This window comes from Neopelma chrysocephalum, unplaced genomic scaffold, assembly GCF_003984885.1.
Source record: "Neopelma chrysocephalum unplaced genomic scaffold, ASM398488v2 Primary Assembly neopelma1_97034, whole genome shotgun sequence".
Lineage (NCBI taxonomy): Eukaryota > Metazoa > Chordata > Aves > Passeriformes > Pipridae > Neopelma > Neopelma chrysocephalum.
Genome location: NW_020925676.1, coordinates 3,406,959 through 3,412,958, shown reverse-complemented (window position 1 = coordinate 3,412,958; position 6,000 = coordinate 3,406,959). Strand labels below are relative to the sequence as shown.

The following is a 6,000-nucleotide window of genomic DNA, read 5'->3' as shown; positions in this document are numbered from 1 at the left end:
GGCGATGCTGAAGGGACGATGATGCTGAGGTGATGGTGGCACTGAGGGGACAGTGGGGCTGAGGGGGCTGGGGGAGCTGGGGGGAGATGGTGAGAGCTGAGGGGATAAGGGAGTGGCAAAGGCTGAGGCAGGTGGCAGTGCTAAGGGGACTGTGACTTTGAGATGATAATAGGGTCTGAGGCGAGTGGAGGGGTCTGAAGGGACTGGGGGAGCTGAGGGGACTCGGGGGCTCTGGGTTTGCCAAGGGCATGGTGGGGCTGAGGGGTTAGGGGGGGACCAGCGGGCAGCACGGTGGGGTCCAGGCCTGTAGCTCTGCTGGACCACAGCACCAATTCCAGACTCTCCACTTTTGCCAGGACTGCCCTGAATTCCTTGTGAGCAGCAAGAGACTGATGAGGGCCAAGAGAGAGAAGCTGACGACCACCAGCCACATCTTGAACAGGGACCTGCTGCTGCTGCCTGAGACCCTTGGTGAGGCCACTGGGGCCGGTGAGACGGGATGGGTGTGAGGGTAGTTTGGGGTTGGAAATGGGTACTGCTCCAAGTCAGGAGGGCTCCCTGCCCTTGCTGGGGGTGGCTCAGCTCAGCTCAGCTCACCCAGGGCTGGACAGGCTTGTCCTTGGGGAAGGCAGATCTGCTGGCACAGCCTGGAAGCTGTTCTCATGTGTTCTGCTCTGCCCGTGGGCTACAGCAGGACAGTCTTGGCTGGGCTGCACTGGGAACACCCTCGCCCCTTGCTGGGGAGCTGGCCCAGCCCTGCCCAGGATGTCCCTGCTCCCTGCCCAGCTCTGGGGAGGCTTAAGGAGTTCTCTGGGAGTCCGTGGGACATGATGAGTTGGTCCTGTGCAGGGACAGCTGGCGGGAACATCCTGTGAGTTTTGTGCAGAGAGGAGGAAGACCTGGCAGGAAGGTTTCTGTCAGTTGTCTCCTGTCAAAGCTAGACAGTTTTCCAAGAGGATTGGATGAGTAGGGGACCTAAATAAACAAGGTATTTGTTTATTATTTATCCCCAGAACGTGTGTTTTTTCTTTCTAACACTCCTTTGGAGGATCTGATATTTTGTAGTCCTTGATAGAAGTACAATTGCTGCCAAGGGAAACATACTGGAGGACCAATGTTGACTCAATATCCCCTTTGCTTCCCAGATGTCCATCTGTACCTCTCCAGGAGGGCTGCTCTGCATGGGAGGGAGAGAACGAGGAAGAGCTGGTGAAGATGGGGCGGCTGGGGTCCCTCTGTATATACTTATATACAGACATGTGTATAGTTATAGTTATACCTAGGTAGTTATAGGTATATAGATATTTACATATGTAGGTTGAATATTTGTATAGGTATATTTATGTATTTGTCTATTTATATATGTACCTAGTTGTATTTATGTATGTGTCTAGTTGTATTTATATATGTATGTTATATTTCTATCTGTATTTAGTTATAATTACATGTGTATGCAGTTGTATAGCTATATAATTATATTGATCTAGTTATAGGTATATGGATTTTTAGATGCATATAGTGACATATGTATCTAGTTATATTTATGTATGTATATTGTTATGTATATTGTTATGTTTGTCATATTTACATATGTATTGAGTTGTATAGCTGTATAGTTATATTGAGGTAGTTATAGGTATATGGATATTTAGATTGGTATATTGATATTTGTATATTTATATGTAGGTTCCCTATGTATATGTATATGTATTTTATATACTATATTTAATATATACTTATATTTATATCTATATTGTTATAGTTATGTGTATGTAGTTTTGTTTCCGTAGGTACAGAGTTGTATAGTTTTATAATTATATTTATTTACTTATAGGTACGGTGTTATTTAGATAGGTATATTGATATTTTTGTATTAGTTTATAGGCTCTACAGTTGTAGTACTCTGCAATATATTAACTTTTTTAACTGCAGTTGATATTTGTATATTTTTACATAACAGTTGTAGCAGTCTAATAAATTTTTTTAAACTTAAATCTATATTTGTATATTTATATATCAGCAGCACAGGTGCAGTATTTTGCAATAAATTTAATTTTTTAAACTTAAATCGATATTTGTGTATTTATAAATCAGCACGGGAGTAGCAATTTGTAATAAATTTTATTTTTTTAACTTAAATTTATTTTTGTGTGTTTATGTATCAGCAGCACAGGTGTAGAAATGTGCAATGAATTTAATTTTTCAACTGAAATGAATATTGATTTGTGTTTTTTGAAGCAATTAGCAGAATTTTGAAGATTTTGGCAATGAGAGGAGGGGACTGGGGGAAAATATCGAGACATGGACAGCAGATCCCCCTGTTCCAGTAAAGCTGGGAAATGAAACCATAGATTTTGGATAGACCGTGGAGTCACATGTTCAGTGATAACCCACTGCAAGGGCCCGCTACCAGAATTGACTCCACTCAATGTAGAACAAACCAGGAGCAAACCCAGCAAGGGTAAATCCATACCCTGTCAGACTGGAAGTCCCTCACAGCTCAGGGAGTTCCATCTGAACTTAATCCCTGACAGAAACAAACAGGGACTCTGAGCTAGCTCTGCTCTGTTTGGCAGTGTGTTGGCAAACCAACTGGAACAGTGGTGGAGTAATGATACCAGTGTAACTGCTGCAACATGTGGATGAATGAAGATCAATTGATAGAAATGTTGAAATGTTCAAAAATCCAGAAGGACGGTGGATAACGGGGAATTAACAAGTTCTTGTAACCACTAAAATGATAGAAGCTCTTTTTTGAGAAGTTCCACAAAGGAACTCGCATGGATGGTGATGCTACAATATGTAGTATCAGAAGACATCAGTATCTTCTTGGTTTAGTGGATATATTTTCAGGACACAGGCTATGATCACCCCCTACTCACATAAGCCCCTTCTTCACACACCCTGCACAGTGAAACAAGTGTGTCTTCAAATGGAGACAAGAGAAGGCAAAGCCAATGACTGAGGACTTAGGTTATGGAACAGGAAATGATGTTTTTCTGTAGTTGGAAGGATGTACAAATGAGCCCCTGGCATAATGGAGGTGTGCTAGCTCTGCAGATTCACCTCCTTGCACCATCTCTGCACAGGTTGAAATAAAACCAAATAACTCTGTGTGTGGATCTGCTGCTTGCACAGCAGCTGAAAGAGCACAGGTTTGGGACAACATTGATAGGCTGCCAAAGAGGCTGTGTAATAGATGTCATTGAAAGTTTTTAAAAAAGCTTCTGGCTAGACTATTTCCAGTTGTTGTGGACTTCCTTGGGAACACTGTCCTGTGACTCAAAGCAGCCATCCAGCCATGATGGGCATCACAGGAGATCATATGTCCTTATACGGGCACAAGGACTGGTCACATACGTTGTTCTCATAAGCTGTAGCTGTCAGTGAGATAAATATCAGGAATACTTTATTTACAGCTGAATTTCTTTTAAAGTGAAGGTGACTTCTTGGGATCTCTTCCTGCCATAGGTTTTGTCATTTTTTTTCAAAAAAGGAGGACCTTTATCCCCTTAAAATATTAGAATTATAATTAGAATTTGTAGTACAGAAAAGCTTTCAAATCTATAATTTATTAATCTATGTCACAGATCAGTGGGAAACTGTGACCTGTTGAAAAAATTTGAGGGACTGAATATTTCATATGCGGATCAAAATATTTCTGGCAATAAGAAAAAAAAGTCCTATAAAAGACAAAGAGAATCCTTAACACATTAACAATTTCAACAGTAAATAGAGAGGGCACTAATGTCTTTATCCACAATGTGGAATACTTTAACCTTCAGCGATACCAGGACTTATTTGCTGATAATGCTGCCTTTTTTTTAAGGTCTCAAGAAAGGAGGTGATACTTACATGCTTCGTCCATGCTAGGAGCAGAAGAGAGTCACCTCTGGAGAGAAGTTCAGAAGAACATGTGCTCACATCTGAATATATGTGCTACAGCTGCATTTACAGACAAGTACATATGTACTGCAAGTGATTAAGTTTGTACAGGCTTGATGCTGGCTTGTGTTAAACTGGTGGGTCAGCAAAAACAATAGAACTATCCGTGATTTGTAGGTAAGCCAACTCTTTGGCAAAGACATGCCTCTTGTCGTTTTTGTTGAGAAACTTTTGAGATTTAGAGCTTGTTGTTGTCACTGATCCTTTTTTCCAGCCTAAGCCCTCAGGGCTGGTCAGGTTCTGCACTCTATTCCACTCAGCAGCTGAACACATTTCCTGCCATCCAGGCTCCTGCCCATGTCAAGGTCATGCACAGACTGGTTCTGCAGCCTCCAGAGAAGAGCAGGCTGAGGGAGGAAAGGCAGTAGCCGGTTGCTGGGGTCTTTAGAGCAATGAGAGCAATCCAAAATAGGACCTCTGCTGTGTTGTGAGGATAAGAGTGATAAACCCAGCAATATTGTGTGTGAGACTGGACCCACCCACGAATATGAGCGTGGAAATCTGACTCATATAAAACAGAGAAAAAATTGTCCTTTAGTATCTGCCAAAGGCCAGATGGGGCTCTGATCCACCTAGTCTAGCAAAAGATGTCCCTACCCAGGGAAGAGGTCTTGGAACTAGATGATTTTTAAAGTCCCTTTGAACCCAAACCATTCTGTGATTCTATTAATTACAAAACGATACACCTGATGACAAATCAAACACAACAGCCGTGGATGCCCCACTACATTATTGGAGGTTGCTGCAGTCACTTGTGTCACCTGGAGACAGATTTGTATTTGGAGAGACTTTCAGGATCCTACAGTATCTATAGGTAACTTTTCCTGGTTCAGTAACACAAGAGATGTCAGAACAGACTACTTGCAAGCACAGTATTGTTTAACCTGCCTGCGAACCTGATGAGAGAAGTCTATTTTTGTTATAACAGTCTCTTCCATACACTGTACGGGTAGTGGGTTATATTTGTTTTACCTTTTGCATATTGCACACAATGCTATATGCATAAATACTAGCATTAAGTCCTAATTCCCTCTTTGCACAAGGATATGTAATAATAAGAAATATTTAACAAGGAGCCATATTAGCTTCAGGCTTGATAGTGTGGGTTGCTGAAAGTGGGAGACGAATAATGGTAACGCTTAATCACTCTTTCCAGTTGCAGTTTGTCCTTTATCAACCCTGTTCCATGGAAATCACTTGTTTACAGGAGAGACTAAATGAAATTCCTGAATACAGATGAGAATTTTGCAATTCAGGCTGATTAAAAGGGGAGTTTTCTGCTATTGTGAAAAGACAATGTAAATGTGTAAATGACCTGTTTGCTGTATATTCTGAAGGAGGCTTTGCAGTTAAGAATGAAAAGGAAAAAAACAGTTCTCTTAAAAAGTACCATAAAAGAGTTCTTTGTATTACCAGAAGCAGCTACACTGACATTGACCTCCACTATTACATATGCACAATCACCCTTTGCATGGCTTAATTTGGCCATAATTTTGAGCTGCAATTCCAAAATCTCATAAAATATGCTGTGAACAATGGAGGAGAGCTGAAATACCAACATTTCTCATCAGCCTTTTGGATTGGAAGGACTGTTTTATTTATGCTCCCTTAACTGTCAGCCTCAGGTCTGCTGTGCAAACAGTTCTACACTGAACCTTATGTACTTTTCTAACACCAACATAGGTGCAAACCTATAAAATCTTCCAAGCATCACACTGATTTAGACTGATAGAACTTACACAGAAATTCCTTTACTTGCTTCTGCAAGTCCTTCTTCATTTCCAAAGCTGAAAGACATTTCCTCAGTGGAAGTGGGACTGGTACCTTGCTCTCTGGATATGGTAGTGTCCTGCCAGGCAAAGGAGCAGCAAATTTGTTCATACTGGCCATTACAGTTAAATCTTTGGTCTGAGACCAAAAGGAAAATGTTAATTTAAGAAGTAATTTTGCCTGGATTATTTTTCACATGTGGACAAACTGTGGTCTGCTGACATGAATGATACTGTCCTTGTGAGTACAAACCTCCCTGAGAGGCAAACAGTCACCACAGAGGTC

General features: G+C 41.4%; 1 protein-coding gene and 1 long non-coding RNA gene across 2 annotated transcripts in view; one reads left to right on the top strand and one right to left on the bottom strand.

Annotated features, from left to right (window-relative positions):
* Positions 1-6,000, bottom strand: part of LOC113961081 — a 521,441-nt gene that overhangs the window by 435,576 nt on the left and 79,865 nt on the right. The gene's annotated exons all lie outside the window — the stretch shown is intronic.
* Positions 73-1,514, top strand: LOC113961092. The gene is made up of 2 exons (XR_003532193.1): positions 73-471; positions 1,146-1,514. It is a non-coding gene; the product is annotated as an uncharacterized LOC113961092 (long non-coding RNA).